Genomic DNA, 19,114 nt, shown 5'->3' with positions numbered 1-19,114 from the left:
GCCATTTGTGTCTTCGTTGGAGAAATGTCTGTTCAGGTCTTCTGCTCATTTCTTGATCGGATTATTTGTTCTTTGGATATTTAATTTGAAAGGTTCTTTATAGATTTTTGTATACTAGCCCTTTATCTGATGCCTCATTTGCAAATATCTTCTCCTATTCTGTAGGTTGCCTTTTGTTTTGCCAGCTGTGTCCATTTCCGTGCAAAAGTTTTTTATCTAGATGAAGTTCCAATGGTTCATTTTTGCCTTTGTTTCCCTTGCCTTTGGAGATATCTAAAAATACATTAAAGGATTATTCACCACGACCAAGTTGGATTTATTCCTGGGCTGCAAGGGTGGTTCAATATCCGCAAATCAATCAGTGCGATACACTACATAAATAAAAGAAAGGACAAAAAATATATGATCTTCTCAATAGATGCCAAAAAACATTTGACAAAGTACAGCAATTTTTCCTGATTAAAACTCTTCACAGTGTATGTATAGAGGGAACATACCTTGATATCATAAAAGCCATAATATGAAAAGCCCACAGTGAAAATCTTTCTCAATGGGGAAAAACTAAGAACTTTTCCCCTAAGGTCAGGAAGACAGCAGGGATGTCTACTATCACTACTGCTGTTCAACATAGTAATAGAAGTTCTACCTCAGCAAACAGACACCAAAAAGAAATAAAAGGCATTTAAATTGGCAAAGGAGAAGTCAAACTCTCCCTCCTCCCAGATGACATGATACTCTCTATGGAAAACCCAGAAGACTGAACCCCAAAATTGCTAGAACTTATATAGGAATTCAGCAAAGTGGCAGGATATAAAATCAATGCACAGAAATCAGTTGCATTTCTATACACTAACAGTGAGACAGAAGAAAGAGAAATTAAGGAGTCCATCCCATTTATAATTGCACCCAAAACCATAAGATATTTGGAATAAACCTAACCAAAGTGGCAAAAGATCTGTACTCAGAATACTATAGAACATTCATGAAAGAAATTGAGGAAGACACAAATAAATGGAAAAACCTCCCATGCTCATAGATTGGAAGAACAAATATTGTAAAAATGCCTATGCTACCTAGATCAATCTATACATTCAATGCAATCCCTATCAAAATACCATCAACTTATATCACAGAATTGGAACAAATAATCCTAAACGTTGTATGAAGCCAGAAGAGATCCTAAATAGTCAAAGGAATGTTGAAAAAGAAAACCAAAACTAGTGGTGTCACATTCTGAACTTCAAGCTCTGTTACAAAGCTGTAATCATCAAGACAGTATGGTACTGGACAAAAACAGACTTATAGATCAACGGAACAAAATAGAGAACCCAGCAAGGGCTCCTCAACTCTGTGGTCAACTAATCTTTGACAAAGGCAGAAAGAATATCCAATGGGGGGAAAAATAGTCTTTTCAACAAATGGTGTTGGGAAAATTAGCCACATGCAGAAAAATGAAACAGTACATTTCCTCACACAATACACAAAAATTAATTCAAAATGGATGAAAGACCTAAATGTGAGACAGGAATCCATCAAAATCCTAGAGGAGTACACAGGCAGCAACCTCTTTGACCTCGGTCAGGTCATCTCATTTTCATCATTAACACTTGGATTCAATCCAAGACTTGGCCCAGTCTATACAGTTTATATCTCTTGACCTAGTCCACTAAGTTAATCAACTTTGTTATTTTTCTGAGTTCTCCATCTTGTCGACATCCTTAACTCCTATCCCAATGCAAATAGGGTTATATTTTTAAAGAAATATTTTTTTAAGATTCCCATGCTTAAAAAATTCAACAATGCTTCCTTGTTCTAAAAATAAATTAATCTGCTTAATGTAGTATCCAAAAATTTTATGGCCAGAATGCCTCTTTAGGATTTTTTTTTTTCAATTCATATTTCACACTTCCTTTTCTGTTTTGTTTCCGTGTACTGCGTCATCAACTGTCTTTTATTCCACACACTTGCCCTTATTCCTTTTCTTCTAATTCTGTATATGTTAACGAAATACTGGAAATATTTCCTTGGTTAACAGCTTTGACTTCAAGTCCTCTGGAAACCTTCTCTGAGTCCTAAAATGTAGAGAATAATGGTTAAAATCAGACTTTAGACTTACTAGTAAACATAGTAGATAGCCAATATTGAGAGGTCAAGACCAAGAAGTTGTCTTTATTAGTGTGTGAATAAAAGGGAAGAAAATTAATGAGATACAGAAACAGAATGGAATTGTGAGATCCAAATTAAAAACAAACAAACAAATACATAACATATATATGCTTATACTTGAAGAAGAATCCTAATAGTTCTTCTGATTTTGGCTAATTCCAGAAATGAGATCATTTCTAGCACTGAAATGTGTCAGGATCTTAAACCCATTCCACAATCCATGGTTTTTTAAATCATTTTACAAATTAAAGAATGAATATTGATAGCAGATACTTTACTAGGGTGTTGAAAAAGTCACTATGTAAATGAAGTATCATATAGCATAGTCAAAACATCTATCTCCAAAGAAACACATTCAAAAAGTAAATGCTTTTCAATAAAATAAATTATCATTAGAAGTTATGCCACTCAATCAGATTACAAAAAGTTACTGAACCTAAAACTTCCCTCCTCCTTATTTCTCTTCCTACAGCTTATACTTGTAAAAAACTAGTAGTTTCAGCTTTCAAATTCCCACTCTTTCACCATATGAAGAAACATTGAAAAGAAAGGAAGAGACAGAGGGGACAAGATGGTGGAGGAGTAGGGTCCTCAACTCATCTGGTCCCACCAACTTCCTTAGGTAACTTTTATAACATCCTGAACACCTATGAATTCAACCTGAGATTTAAAGAGAGAACAGCCAGAATGCTACAGAGTGAAGGATTTTTGCTTCTAACAAGGTAAGAAGGCAGAAAAAAAAATAAAATAAAAAAGAATCAAGTGGGGGAGGGGGCGGCGGGAGCCTCCGGGACAGGAAAGCCCAGCCCCAGAGAAGCGGGAACTTTAAAAATCCTCACCAGATCCCTCACAGATGGAAAAGCATTTAGTAGGGAAATTGGGCAGAACTGCAGGAGGGGCAGTGGAGCCTTGATTCCTAGGAGTCACTATTAGAGGAGGGGCGCCTGGGGGAAAGCTCACGGCAAACCGTGGTCTGATATCGATAAAGGGCTGGAGCGTGCGCCCCACCCTGCAGGGCATTTGGGAGAAGCCAGTCAGGTAGGTGGGTCAGGCTCTGGACGGAGGTGGCTGTGCCCCGAATTTGATCCAGGAGAGGCGGCCCCAGAGCGGGGTTCCAGCAACACAGGGCCTGGATCCCAGGGTGCCCAAGCTGACAAAGCCCAGGATCCTGCACTCCTCCTGGGACAGGCAGAGGCGGGGAGGGCACAGGACAGCGAGAACTCTCTTGCCACTGGGTGCCCCCAAGCTGTACAGCTCAGCACTCCCCGCCTCCCTGGGAGCATCCAGGCCAGTGCGGACTGGGAGACTACAGTTAGTTACCTGCAGAGGAGCTCAACTTCCAGAGCTGGAAATCTGGCCGCTGCCATTGCTGTTGTTCTTCCAGGTGTCACCTTGTGCCTGGGAGAGGTGGGGCTGCCATGGAGTAGAGGCCTCATGGGGTAAACAGCTCCCACGGAGCCCTGCACTGGGCGGGGGTGGGGCAGCTCCCCCAGGTGCACACACCTGGGAATCTGCACAGCAACCCCTCCCCCAGAAGACCAGCTGGAAGAGCAGGGAAAGAGTAAATTCTTGACCAAGCAGCACTGGAAAGCTCCAGGACCAAGGGAAAATTGAGGGAATATAGTGTATAGAAATAGAAGGTCCCCCCTTTTTAATTTTTTTTTTTCGTTTTCCATTACAACTCTTTTTTTATGTGAGACCAAAAATTTCCAATATATTTTTCCCTTTTTCCAACTTAACTACAATATTTTGCCAGCTCTTAATTTTTAATTTTTTTTTCCTTTTTGACTTTCATATTTCTACAATTACATGTCTTAGATATATTTTTCACTTCTGGATTCCCTTCAACATACTTAATTTAATTTTAGGAGATATACAAGATATGGGTTTTTGTTTTGTGTTTTTTGTTTTCTCTGCCTCATTTAGTTCTACAATGGCAGAAGTTAATACCTTCTAAAACATGACCAGCATGCACCCAGAAGCAAGTGGTATACCATGCTGGTTCATTCTGTAAGATTATATTCTCTATTCATTCCCTTTCTGCCCCCTCTTTTATCTTGTATATGTTTTGATGGTCAATGTTGGGGCTTTCTAAAAGTATTGCTGATTTATATAAATTTCGGATTGAGCATCTTCTAACATGCGGAACAAAATACACTCAGAACCAAGAGGATCACCCTCTTGGACCCCTCAGGTAGACTACATTCTCTCTCCACTGCTAATTCTTCATCCCTACCATCCCTCACACCCCTCCGTATTGTTTTTCCCTTTTTCTCTTTTTTCCTCTTTATTTTTTTTCCTTTTATTCTTTTTCTTTTTTTTTTTTTTTTTTTTATTCTTTGGGGGTTTTGACCTTCTATTTTTACTGCTTTGATTTAAAATTTGTTTTTCACTTTAGTGGTCCTTCTGTTTTATTTTCTTCTGATCTTCTTTTCATTTTCTGGTCTCTGACCTTGTCAGAATCAACTAGGGTGGAATTTTACTTAGGTTGTGGTTGATATTTTTAATTCAGCCCACTCATACAGCCACTCTGCACTGGACAAGATGACTAGAAGGAAGAATTCACCACAAAAGAAAGAATCAGAAACAGTACTCTGTACCACAGAGTTACAGTATAGGATTTCAATCTGATGCAGAAAGCCAATTCAGAAGCACAATTATAAAGCCACTGAAGGCACTGGAAATAAAGCATAAAGGACTCTAGAGATTTCTTTACTGCAGAATTTAGAGCTAATCAGGTCAAAATTAAAAGTAAATTAAAAGAGATGCAATCCAAACTGGATGTCCTAACTGCTAGGGTTAATGAGGTGGAAGAAAGAGTGAGTGACATAGAAGACAAGTTGATGGTAAGGAAGGAAGCTGAAGAAAAAAGAGAAAAACAATTAAGAGCTCATGAGGAAGGGTTTAGGGAAACAAATGATAGCCTGAGAAGGAAGAATCTATGTATAATTGGGGCTCCAGAAGACACTGAGAGGAAGAGAGGGCCACAAAGTATATTTGAATAAATCATAGCTGAGAATTTCCCTAATTTGGGGAGGGAAACAGGCATTCAGATCCAGGAGATAGTGTTCAATGCAACCCCTATCAAAGTACCATGGACTTTCTTCACAGAGCTGGAAAAAATAGTCTAAAGATTTGTGTGGAATCAGAAAAGACCCCAAATAGCCAGGGGCATATTAAAAAAGAAAACCAAAGCCAGGACCATCACAATACTGGATTTCAAGCTGTACTACAAAGCTGTGATCATCAAGATCACATGTGTGGTACTGGCACAGAAACAGACACATAGATCAATGGAACAGAATAGAGAACCCAGAATGAACCCTCAACATTATGGTCAACTAATATTTGACAAAGCAGGAAAGACTCTCCACTGGAAAAAGGAGTCTCTTCAATAAATGGTGCTGGAAAAATTGGACAGCCACATGCAAAAGAATGAAACTGGATCATTCTCTTACACCATACACAAAGATAAACTCAAAACGGATGAAAGATCTAAATGTGAGACAAGATTCCCTCAAAATCCTAGAGTAGAACACAGGCAACACCCATTTCGAACTTGGCCACAGCAACTTCTTGCAAGATACATCTATGGAGGCAAGGGAAACAAAAGCAAAAGGGAACTATTGGGACTTGATCAAGATAAAAAGCTTCTGCACAGCAAAAGAAAGAGTCAACAAAATTAAAAGACAACCTGCAGAATGGGAGAAGATATTTGCAAATGCCATATTAGATAAAGGGCTAGTATCCCAGATCTATAAAGAGATCTTTAAACTCAACACTCAAGAAACAAACAATCCAATCATGAAAGGGGCAAAAAACATGAATAGAAATTTCACCAAAGAAGACATACACATGGTCAACAAGCACATGAGAAAATGCTCCACATCACTTGCCATCATGGAAATACAAATCAAAACCATAATGAGGGGACACCTGGGTGGCTCAGGGGTTGGGCACTTACTTTCAGCTTAGGTCTTGATCCCAGGATCCAGATTGAGTCCAGTATTAGGCTCCCTGCAAGGAGCATTCTTCTCCCTCTGCCTGTGTCTCTGCCTCTCTCTCTCTCTCAGACTGGGTCTCTCATGAATAAATAAATAAATCTTAAAAATAAACACACACACACACACACACACACACACACGAGATACCACCTCATACCAGTGAGAATGGCGAAAATTAACAAAACAGGAAACAATAAATGTTGGAGAGGATGTGGAGAAAGGGGAACCCTTTTGCACTTTTGTTGGGAATACAAACTGATGCAGCCACTCTGGAAAACAGTGTGGAGGTTTCTCAAAGATTTAAAGATAAAGCTACCCTACAACCAGCAACTGCACTACTGGGTATTTACCCCAAAGATAGAGATGCATTGAAATGCCAGAACAGGGACGCCTGGGTGGCTCAGCTGTTAAGCCTCTGCCTTTGGCTCAGGGCATGATCCTGGAGTCCTGGGATCGAGTCTCACATCGGGCTCCCTGCATGGAGCCTGCTTCTCCCTCTGCCGGTGTCTCTGCCTCTCTCTCTCTGTGTCTCTCATGAATAAATAAATAAATTAAAAAAAATAAATGCCAGGACATCTGCACCCCAATGTTTATAGCTGCATTGTCTACAATAGCCAAACTGTGGAAGGAGCCTCGATGTCCTTCATCAGGTGAATGGATAAAGATGTGGTATCTATATACAATGAAATATTACTGAGCCTTTAGAAAAGGTCAAGTATCCATCATTTGCTATGACGTGGATGGAACTGGAGAGCATCATGCTGAGTGAAGTAAGTCAATAGGAGGACAATCATCATATGGTTTCACTCATACGGGGAAATATAAGAAATAGTAAAAGGGATATAAAGGAAAGAAGAGAAAATAAGTGAGAAACATTAGAGAGGGTGACAAAACATGAGAGACTCCTAACTCTGAGAAATGAACAAAGGGTAGTGGAAGAGGAGGCGGGCAGGAGGATAGGGTAACTGGGTGACACTGAGCAGGTCACTTGATGGGTTGAGTATTGGGTGTTATACTCTATGTTGGCAAATTGAACTTCCATTAAAAAATAAAACAGGAAGAGACAAGTCATAAAGGTAGAAAGAGGTTGTAGCAGAAAAAAATAGGGAGAAGTGAGAGACATAAATGAAAAAATAAAAGAAAAGGAGACTCAGAAAGAAGGGATAGATTCAGGAGTGCACTTGTGATGAACACCATGTTTTATGGAAGTGATGAATCACTATATCGCATACCTGAAACTAATATTAGTTAAATATATATGTTAACTGACTGAAATTTAAATAAAAAACATAAAAAATAAAAAGCAGTCATTTTGCAGAAGAAAAAATAAAGTGATAAAAATTAAGGATTTTGTGAAAGTAGTTGCTGCTAAATCATTTTCTACTTGGTTCGAATACTTTAAAAATAAAGTAATTGGTTTTTCAAAGGTTTTCCTCAGAAATAAGCAAATGATTGAAGAAAAGCACACACACACACACATTAAGATATATGATTTAGATACATATGATACTAATATCATATAGATAATATTGTATCTATATAATTATATTATGATTTAGATATAGCATATATCTAAATATTTATTAAATATAAATATATATCTAAAATATTTACACAATTCACCATTTTTCTCTAGGACAAACACCATTCAAGTTCATAAAGTAGAAAAGTGGGATAAACATATACTGAACAAAGTTGCTTTGAATTAACACTGCTCCCATGCTAGCTGAGGCGAATGAACATATATTGATTGTGGTGAAACTGAAGCTGTTCTGTTTGGCTTCAGATCTACTTCTCCATTAGCTTATTGTACACCCTTGGGCAAAGTGTACCCTAGTTATTTGGATGTCTAAAAGAATGCAGTTGAACCAGGTAAACCCATCAGAGCTCTAAACCTCTATGATTCTTTTCTTTTCTCCTTTGTTCCTTCCTAGTATTTAAAGTATTTAAAGAGATAAGTCACTGCTATTAAGTCAGAGAATGTGAGAAAAAAATCTTAAGGTTAAAATTAAGTAATTTCTGATATCTTTTAAATTTATTACTGCAGTTCTACTGGTTTTAGTTCAGAAGAGTCTATAGATTATTTTTTCTAATATTGTAAACTGCCTTCAAGCTAAGACATTCTATCACAGTAATATAGATATTTATCCTCTTTGGATTTTTAGGCTTATTTTCTTAATATTGTCAAAGCAACATGATGTCTGTGACCTACTTAGGAAATGTTGGTACCAGTTGGAAAAATTTTTACTACATTATTTTAATGATGATAATGAACATTTCAAAATTGTCTAGTGCAGAAATTGTACAATAGTGTATGTGTGTATCTAAACATGATTTTCTAAATAAAGGTGACTTTTTAAAAGATTTTATATATTTATTCATGAGAGACACAGAGACAGAGGCAGAGACACAGGCAGAGGGAGACGCAGGCTCCCTGCAAGGATCCCGATGAGGTACTCAATTCCAGAACCCAGGATCACATCCTGAGCTGAAGGCAGACACAACCACTGTGCCACCCAGGTGTCCCAAAGGTGACTGTTTTAAAGATACCCTACATTTCAGAGAATAAATTTTGATATACTTAAAAAGATTTTAGTTGATGGAAATTATGACAAGTAAATCCCCATGTTGAATTATTTTTTGACCATCTACCATATATGTGTTTGTTTAAGATTGTTAAAAATGTATAATCAGATAAACACTGTTGTATGTGAACATTGCAATATGTCATGCAATATGAAAGCAAAACCAAAAATCTCAGTGTAATAGGAATAATTTCCCAGTAAATTTAATATTTTCTATTATTATTATTATTATTCTATTGCTAGAATAACAGCTGAAGAGATCTTGGTTATACAATTGATTTACCACTAAAGATATTTATCAAAATCAATAGTATGGCAATATAATGGCAATAAATGTTCTGTTCATCAGTATCACAGGATTTAAAAGTCATATTTTTTTTTTGTATTCTACTATTTAGTTAATACCTTTAAAACAAAACAGAAGCCTTTTGGGCTTTAAAAATAAAGTTTATAAGATATATATCTTTTTTTAAATCATGAAGTTTCATTCTCTTGATAGAAAAATCTAGTCATGAACAAAGAATGCTATATTTGCATCTGAAGGTATCAATATTTAATTTTGAAATTCCATCAGTTGATTTGTGTTGTATAAAATATCTATTTTGTTTTACATCACTTTCTTCCTATCAAAAATAAAACACATTCATTCTACAATAATCCAAAAATTAGCAGTTTCTAATACTGACCAAGAATACAGCCTTGAGCCTCTTTTCCAGATTATATGGATGATTGTACTAGCATCTAACTAGAAGACCAATTTACACTTTAAATTAACTAGTATATTTGTAGAACAACTGCTTTAATTAAAAGTATACCAGATAATTTTGAGCACACTATTTTTTTTCTACTAACTGTATTTCTAATACACTGTTTAGAAAGGAAAAAAAAAACAGAAAGAAGAAAGGAAGGGAGAGAGGGAGGGAGGGGGAGAAGAACAAAGAAAGAAGGAAAGGAGAAAGAAAAGTTTAAAATAAATATGAAGTTACTGTCTTTGAAAAAACTTATGAGCTTTAAATGGCTGTTCATATGATTGATGAGAACTTTTATTTAAAAGAAATTAGTTGTTTGAAATAAAATTTAATAAATAATTAGACATTTGGAGACTTCATTGCTCTTTTAAAATGAGCTTTTAACATGTAAAATCACAAAACAGACAACAGAATAGTTGCAGTTGATTAAATGATAAAAATTAGCATGAAGACAATCTTACGTGTAATGTGGATTGCTCTACTTAATATTTTAATTGCAGTTGATGAGTGAAAGAAAATCTCAATGTGATTGACATAACTTTACCTTCAATTAATGTTAATGAAGTATTACATTGGCAAATGAACCTATGCATACTTGCCTTTAATATGACGAATAGCACAGTGGTTTAAGAATTATTGTAAGTTAATATTAACTATGTTAATATGGGGTCATTTTTATATTCAATATAAATCAACATTACAGATAGAGTATAAGAGTGACTTCTGTGGAATTTTGAGTGAGATGCAAGGAAGCCAGATCTTTTCACCTCCTCTCTCTCATTCATTTAAATGAATCTAATTTACATACTTTGCAGTGCACCCTTTTATTTATTTTTTTTTACTTTTTAAAAAAAAAGGCAGACACTTTAACGAGAGAGCCACCCAGGCATCCCTGAAGTGCACACTTTTAAGATGCATTTGATGTATCCTGACATACAGTTATAAGTTTGAAACTTATCAAATCAAGGTAATAAAACATCTGTATTACCCCAAAAAGTATTTTCATGTGCTTGCTTTTGTAATCTCTTCCTGCAGACCATCCTCATTCTCCTTCCTGTCTCTGACTGACAACCACTGATCTCCTATGCTCACTATAGATAAGTTTTCATGTTATAAAATTATATGTATATTGAATCAAGCAGTGTTTTCTTTTTTGAAAAACATTACTGTTGTATGAATCAGTGCTGAAATATTTGTGTTATTGAATACTATTTCTTTGTATGAACATAGCAAAATTTGTTTAGTTATCTTCTTGTGAAGAAACATCTGGGTTGTTTACACATGTGCCTATTACAAATAAACATTTGCATTCAAGTCGTATTAAGATCATATGTTTTCACTTCTCTGAGCTACACATAAATAATTAAAACATAGTAAGTGTATTTTAACTATTGTAAAACTGTCAAAATGCTTTCAAAAATGATTGTGCCATTTTATGTTCCTACCAGTCACATTGGAGAGATCAGGTTGCTCCACACACTTGCAAACACTTGATATAGTTAGTTAGTTGTTGTTGTTGTTGTTTTCCATTTTATCCATTCTGTTTTGAGTGTAGTTGCTTTAAAATGTACCTAGGATTTTGTTTTTATTCAGCTATGGTGAGGTCAAGAGATGAAATGATTGCCATTGAAAAGGTAGCTCTTACTCAGAATTTGAAAAGTAGGGAGCACACCACCCCTTAGTTGCCAAGTAGGAAAGCATCAGGGTTGTTCTAAAGACAAAAAGAATCAGGAAAAAGCATGGGCAAAACCTTTATTGTGGTGTTCATAGAAAGGAATAGTAAGGCAGGGTAAGCAGCTGAATAGGTTAGGATTGGATGGTTTGAGTAATTTCAGTAGCTCTGGAGAATACAGTGGTCTCTACTTGTCTTTTACCTGACCTCGGTAGGTGTAGCAGTTTAGTGTTCTAGACTGCAGGATACTGATAAAGGAAAGTGGGTGAAGATATGGACTCCATACTGGTTGACACGAATATCAAAGTTTGGCTTATAGACAAGTTGTTCTCTATCTCTAGGAATCAGCTAAGCCTGGGAAGTGCATTCCTACCCTGAATCTACAAATACCAAAATGTTGAAGCATCATAAAATATAGCAAAAAAATCAAGAGCAGGATTAATACATTAGCAGTATGACAATGTGGTTTGGTTTATTCATCATTTCCAAATGACTATTGATGTCAAACATCATTTCGTGCACTTGCTTCTCTGCCATTTGTATGTTATTTGTTGAAGAACATATTCAAACATTTTTCCCAGTTTGTGTAAGATTTGTATAAGATTATTGTCCTCTTATTATTAAAATGTAAGAGTTCTTTATGTTAAGTAAATTACTTTGGGATGTATGTATAAGTACACCTTGTGTATGCTTTACTTTTTACTTTGAATAACAATTTTTTTAAATGTTGCTAAAATAAAATATATTGTTATTTTTTTAATATATTATTCTATCATTCATGCTTCCTTGTGTTGTACTTAATATATCATTGTTGAACTCATTGTACTAAGGCCTTTCCCTATATCAGATTATATATATTTGTTGACAAGATTATCTTTTCCCCAATAAATTGCTTTGACATTTTTGTCAAAAAATGAAATAAATTGACCATATATGTTTGGTTCTATTTCTGGACTCTTAATTCTTTAACATCACATTGACTTAATTTTATATCAATACCAGACTGTTTTTGAAGAGTGTACATTTGTAGTATGTCAGGTAGTATAAAAATCCTCCTTTTTCTTATTTTTCAAAGATGCCTTTCCAAGCTTCTTTGCATTTGCATGTAAATTTTAAACTCAATTTGCAAATTTCTACCTAAAAGCCTGCAGGGATCTGATTAGAATTGACTTAAATCTATTGAACAAGAGAATTGATAATTTAATGATAAAAGAGTTTTCTGATGCATGAACATAGTATATCTCTAAATTTTTTAAAACTTCATTTTCTCGGAGTAATATTTTATAGTTTTTATTTTGCAGATCACCCATGTCTTTTATGAATTTACTCCTGCATGTTACATAATTTATAGTATTATAAAATACAATTTTTAATTTTCATTTGTGAATTTCATGGTTAACTAATAAAACAATTATTTTATGCATATTCTTCATATATCATGTAGTGCTAACTTACTTATTATATTTTATAACTATTTTTTGTAGAATGATTAAGTTTTATTATAGGCACAATCATATTGTGTGTGCATACAGACAGGTTTATTTCTTTCTAGTCTCGATGCTTCTAAAAATTTATTTTTTTCTTACTTCTTTGGCTAATACCTAAGGTGAGTTTTTTACTTTAAGTGATAAGAACAGATATCCCTGCTTTGTTCCTGATCTTATGGAAAAATACATTTAATCTTTCCCCACCAAATATAATTATATTGTTGTATTGTCTTGAAATCCTCTTTATCTGTTTGAAAAAGTCCCTCTAAATTTAATATTCTGAGAGTTTCAGCATGATTTGATGTAGGATTGGTTAAATATTTTTCTTGCATCTACTAAGACTATATTTGATTTCTCTTTATTCATTTGTGTTTTATTTACTTTTAAATATTAAATATTTTCAAAATATGGAGGGAATTTTTCTGTTAACTTTATGCTATTGGTTTGCACTTCAACTTTATTGTCATCAGAGAACATGCCTTCCATGTTTTGAATTATTTTACATTTTTTGAACTTTGTTTATAGTCCAGGATATGGATTGTCTTCATAACTATTTCTTTTATTAATCTTTAATTCCTTGGTTGTCAAAGAGCATACTCTGTATGTTTTTATTCTTTTGAAATTTTTGAAACTTTATGACCTCTTACAAGGTCAATTTCTACAAATTTGAGAATGTAATTGAATAAATATTATGCATTTCTTAGTATTGTCTATATATGTCAATTAATAAATTTTGTTAATGTTATTATTTAAATCATATATATCTTTAACTTATTTAATTCTTGATTAGCTTCCATTATTAGTTGAGATGTCAAAATCTTCCATGATAGTGGTTCTACTTTTTTAAAATTTCTGCCTAATTTTACCTGTGAACCTGATATTAGCTCCAAACAAATTTAAGATTATTACATCTTCCTGGTGAATAAAATATTTTCTCATCATAAACATTCATATTTATTTTTCATTCTACTTTGTCACATAGTCTAGTTTCCTAATATTTCCTAATATTCCTACCATAGTTGTAGTAGCATTATTTTATCTTTCCTGTTTACTTCGATCAAAGGCTGAGAATGTCAACTATCTCCACTCTTTTAATGTTTACTTCAGACTATAAGAGTTTTGCCTGTTGGGTCCTATCCTTCCTGGGCCATAGGAAAGTTATCTTACTTAATATATTAGTCCAGGAAAATACATACATTAGTTTTCCAGATTTCTCTATGAATTCTGTGGATTTAGTGTTATTTTTTATTAACAAAGCTAATATTGTATATGTAAATGGGTTTTAAATAACTCTTCCATAAAATGGAGATACTGTTCAACAATTTAGAGAGATGAAAATTTGGACTCAGATCCAGTGACTGATTTCACTCATTTAAATGTTTCCTTTCTTTCCTCAGGATTTCCTGAAGTCACAGAGTATGGCAGACTTGTGAGACCATAATGCATGGTTTGTTTCTTTAGTGAAGGCATTGTTGTTCACTCATTGATGCTTTCCTTCTCTTAGCAGGTCATTTTGAGCCTAAATCTTTAGAAACCGTGTTTCCCACATACATAGAGGACAACTTAGATAGCATAGGTTGAAAAACACAGTGGACTAAATGGGGTTAGAACCTATTTGGATCTAACACTCTGGTCAGAGGGCAGGAAACACTCTGGCCAGAGCAAAAGTGAGAAAAGAGGGACAACCCATTGCTGGCTGGTTTTATGTAAAGAATGGAGGATGCTGCTATGCCGCAACTCATAGGTCTCAATATTGACAAGGGAGGCTGAAAGGTACAGAACTGCCCTTCTGCATGAACATGGGAAGTCGATTATAGCATCCAGTCAATTTAAAAAGGCACTTTGTGGGATGCCTGGGTGGTTCAGCAGTTGGATGTCTGCCTTACGCTCAGGGCGTGATCCCAGGTTCCGGTAGGGAGCCTGCTTCTACCTCTGCCTCTGTCTCTGCCTTTCTCTCTCTGTGTACCTCTCATGAATAAATAAATAAAATATTTAAAAAAAAGCAATTTGTGTGAATCAGGGTGGAATCTTTTGAGTGTTTGAGCAGAGGTTATTTATTAATAGGTACACAAGGATTTCTAAATTTTAATACATTTTAAGTATCACCATATTTATTAGCTGAATATTAGCTCTGTATAGAATTGGGATTTAAAACTCATGCAAATACATTTGCAAACTCATGCAAATACATACAACTTTATGCCAATCATTTTGAAGATTTAACTTCAGTGGATTAGTATCAGGAATAGACGTGTTTCTCAACATATGTGATTTTAGTTTAAATTACTCCATAACGTTGCTGCTTTGGCATCCATTTTGTGTAGCTAAATGTGCACACCCTATATAACAGTCTCTAAGTTCACAAGTGAGTTCAACTTCTTGATATGACTTCCCAGTCTCCAGATGATGACGTCTCTCCTGCTTTAGTTCCTTCTCCTTATGCATCACTTAGATAAGACCTCCTGTGGAGCGAACCAAAACTTTGATATTTTTGCTTTGAATTACCAATCTGCCCCTAGCCAGGGAACCCCAGAAACACTCTGCCCACCCACAGACCCTAATAAAGCTATGTGCCCTGATCTTGCTGCTTTAATTCTGCCTGTACCTTGTGCTCCCTCAAGGTATGCCATGTACCTCCTCTAGTATCCATAAGGAATAAAATTCTTTTTCACTTTGCCTTGCCTTCTTTGCTGAACCACAGAGCTCAGCATCTGACACCCTGCGTGGGGCTCTATCTAACAAATGTTAATTTAACAAAATCACAACAACATGTAGAATTGGATCAAGACAAAATAGAAAATTCAAATACTAATAACCAGCAAAAAATTAGATGTTGATAACAGGTTTCATTGCATCTTCCCCCCCAAACAAATAAAGTGTGTCCAATTTATGTTTTTATTAGTTAAAGAATGTTAGATCTTTATTTCATTCTAGAAAATAAAGCCATAATAAGGAGGCCCACTTCATTTAATGGGCATTTGGTACCAAACTGGATAATGAAGAGGTTAATAGTAAAAGTTGATGTCACTTATGAAAGCCAACAAAAATAAGTATTTAGGGATCATGTGCATGGCTCAATGGTTGAGCATCTGCCTTTGGCTCAAGTTGTGATCCAGGGGTCCTGGGATTAAGTCTTGTTTTGGGCTCCCCAACACAAGACTGCTTCTTCCTTTGCCTCTGTCTCTGCCTCTTTCTCTGTCTCTCATGAATAAGTAAATAAAATCTTAAAAAAAAATAAGTACTTAGGAGAAATATTAGCTAATTATATCAACTGTTTTTTCATAACATGATGATATGACTAACTTGGTTTTATTCTATAAAAGGTAATAGCTTGACACCAGAAATTTCTATCAGTGCAATCAAATACCTTAGTGATGTCACATGATACTGTATTTGATTAAGAAGCACAGTTGGATACAGTCCCAGTAAATGTTCATGGGTTTTGCCTATGATACATATTATTATTGCCCTGTATTTACCCTTGTTTTTATATAAGAAACCATATTAATGCTATAAAGTAATATAATTTCCCAATAATTCGTCAGCAAAACACGCAACTCATATATGTAGTAAATAGGACGATCATGCCATGAGATGTTATTTGGTTCACAGAAGGATCAATAAACTGATATTATAGATTAAGATAACCTGTAGTATCTTGAGGACACCCACAGCACCTCATCACTATATTTTTTACCTATGAAAAGGAAAATTTCTTTCCTTTAAAATTACCTAGGTCAGTCTTAGAATGGGAGAGAAGAGCTATGACTTAAAACTCTATCAGGGGATCCCTGGGTGGTGCAGCGGTTTGGCGCCTGCCTTTGGCCCAGGGCGCGATCCTGGAGACCCGGGATCGAATCCCACATCGGGCTCCCGGTGCATGGAGCCTGCTTCTCCCTCTGACTATGTCTCTGCCTCTCTCTCTCTCTCTCTCTGTGACTATCATAAATAAATAAAAATTAAAAAAAAAAGATTAAAAAAAAAAAAACCTCTATCAGTCTCTGAGGAAAACCACTTTCTTCATTTGGATAATGCTTACTTGTGTTCATGGGGTATCTTAATAGAAAAAAATAGACATAGTTGTCCTTGCTCATGGAACCTAGTAATAGCTAATTTGTATTATGCAGTGTGACCTATAAAGAAAATGATTAAGCACATATTTTGAGCACAAGCTGATCAATTTGGGTTAGATTTCTAGAATTTGCCTCAGTGGGCCAGTAATAGAAAGAGAGGAAAACTGATGACAAGATGCCACTGGGACTCTGGAAGTATAACTTTTAATACTGATTGATAGCAAATTGACCCTGACAGATTCATTATAAATTATGGTCAGAATGTCCAAAATATCATTTCCCTCTTTTATACTCCATTAGATTTTAACAATAGAAGCGTCAAGTAACTTTCTGAGTATTTGATATTAATCTGAAATATTATTTTATTCATGAAATTTTATGTATCTAAATTGCTTTTTTGATACTCTTTGCTTCCATCTGCTCAGTGAGTCCTATTTAAATTTCCTTTCCAATATTTTTTTTATTGGATACCATTCCTTATGCTCACAATACACTAAACTGTTTTTTTTTTTTGTTTTGTTTTCAAACATATCTACAGTTCCTATTAGACTACTAAAACACAAAAAATAAAAAAGCAACCAAAAAAACCTTTCAATTTCTTTAACTAATTTAATGAATCTTTTCATGTGTTAGGCAAGTTTGGCATTGAAAGAAATCTGCTATGCTTGCAGCAGCAACAAAACATGTCAAAAAATGCAATAAAATTGCTGCATGATTTAACATCAAATAGAAAGGAAAAAGGAAATGATTATTTTTTGTATAAAATGAAAACCATTGGGCTGAAACCTGAAGGAAATATTTTCTGGGAACATTCAGTTCAATAATATTCTTAATTCAGTCATTTAAGATGGATTCTCTTTCTTGGATGAGCAGAACCTTCTTCAACTAAACATTTATTTTTAGTTTGGTGTGAGTGTTGCATATTCTATTAACTTGGACTAGTTTTAACCTTCTTTTGGATACTTTTGATATTCTACAAACATTAATTTTAAGTTTGTCATATTTTTAATCACATAAACTCCAAGATAAACTGGGAAATTAAAAGTGATTATTGATTACTCTTCTATATATATAAAATGAAATTTTATGATGTCCTTTAGCACTCACATCTGACCTTAAAGAGAGGCTGAAACTTCCTAAAATAACTTTAAAATTATTTCTGCCCTAATGTAATTGCTCCTGTAAATGTAATGCCCTGCTAGTTTATTGATCATAATATAATGAGCTTTTTATACTCCTGTACTGTTGACTACCTTTCATTGGTACATTAACTCACACCATTTAAAACTCATTTTCTTTTCCCTTAACTCTATCCTAATAAAATATGACAAAGTTATGTGTTCTCCTTTAATATTCTTTATTACCAGATATGATTACTGATATTGCACAGTAGTTAAGTGCATGGGCTTTGGGATTAGACAATTCTAGGTTTGCATTTGAACTTGGCCACAGTAACTTCTTGCAAGATACATCCACGAAGGCAAAAGAAACAAAAGCAAAAATGAACTATTGGGACTTCATCAAGATAAGAAGCTTTTGCACAGCAAAGGATATAGTCAACAAAACTAAAAGACAACCTACAGAATGGGAGAAGATATTTGCAAATGACGTATCAGATAAAGGGCTAGTTTCCAAGATCTATAAAGAACTTCTTTTTTTTTTTTTTTTTTTATTTATGATAGTCACAGAGAGAGAGAGAGAGGCGCAGAGACACAGGCAGAGGGAGAAGCAGGCTCCATGCACCGGGAGCCTGATGTGGGATTCGATCCCGGGTCTCCAGGATCACGCCCTGGGCCAAAGGCAGGCGCCAAACCGCTGCGCCACCCAGGGATCCCCTATAAAGAACTTCTTAAACTCAACAGCAAAGAAACAAACAATCCAATCATGAAATGGGCCAAAGACATGAAGAGAAATCTCACAGAGGAAGACATAGACATGGCCAACATGCACATGAGAAAATGCTCTGCATCACTTGCCATCAGGGAAATACAAATCAAAACCACAATGAGATACCACCTCACACCAGTGAGAATGGGGAACATTAACAAGGCAGGAAACCACAAATGTTGGAGAGGATGTGGAGAAAAGGGAACCCTCTTACACTGTTGGTGGGAATGTGAACTGGTGCAGCCACTCTGGAAAACTGTGTGGAGGTTCCTCAAAGAGTTAAAAATAGACCTGCCCTACGACCCAGCAATTGCACTGTTGGGGATTTACCCCAAAGATTCAGATGCAATGAAACGCCAGGACACCTGCACCCCGATGTTTATAGCAGCAATGTCCACAATAGCCAAACTGTGGAAGGAGCCTCGGTGTCCATTGAAAGATGAATGGATAAAGAAGATGTGGTTTATGTATACAATGGAATATTACTCAGC

This window comes from Canis lupus, chromosome 22 (genome assembly GCF_011100685.1).
Source record: "Canis lupus familiaris isolate Mischka breed German Shepherd chromosome 22, alternate assembly UU_Cfam_GSD_1.0, whole genome shotgun sequence".
Classification (NCBI taxonomy): Eukaryota; Metazoa; Chordata; class Mammalia; order Carnivora; family Canidae; genus Canis; species Canis lupus.
This window is presented reverse-complemented; position numbering follows the sequence as displayed.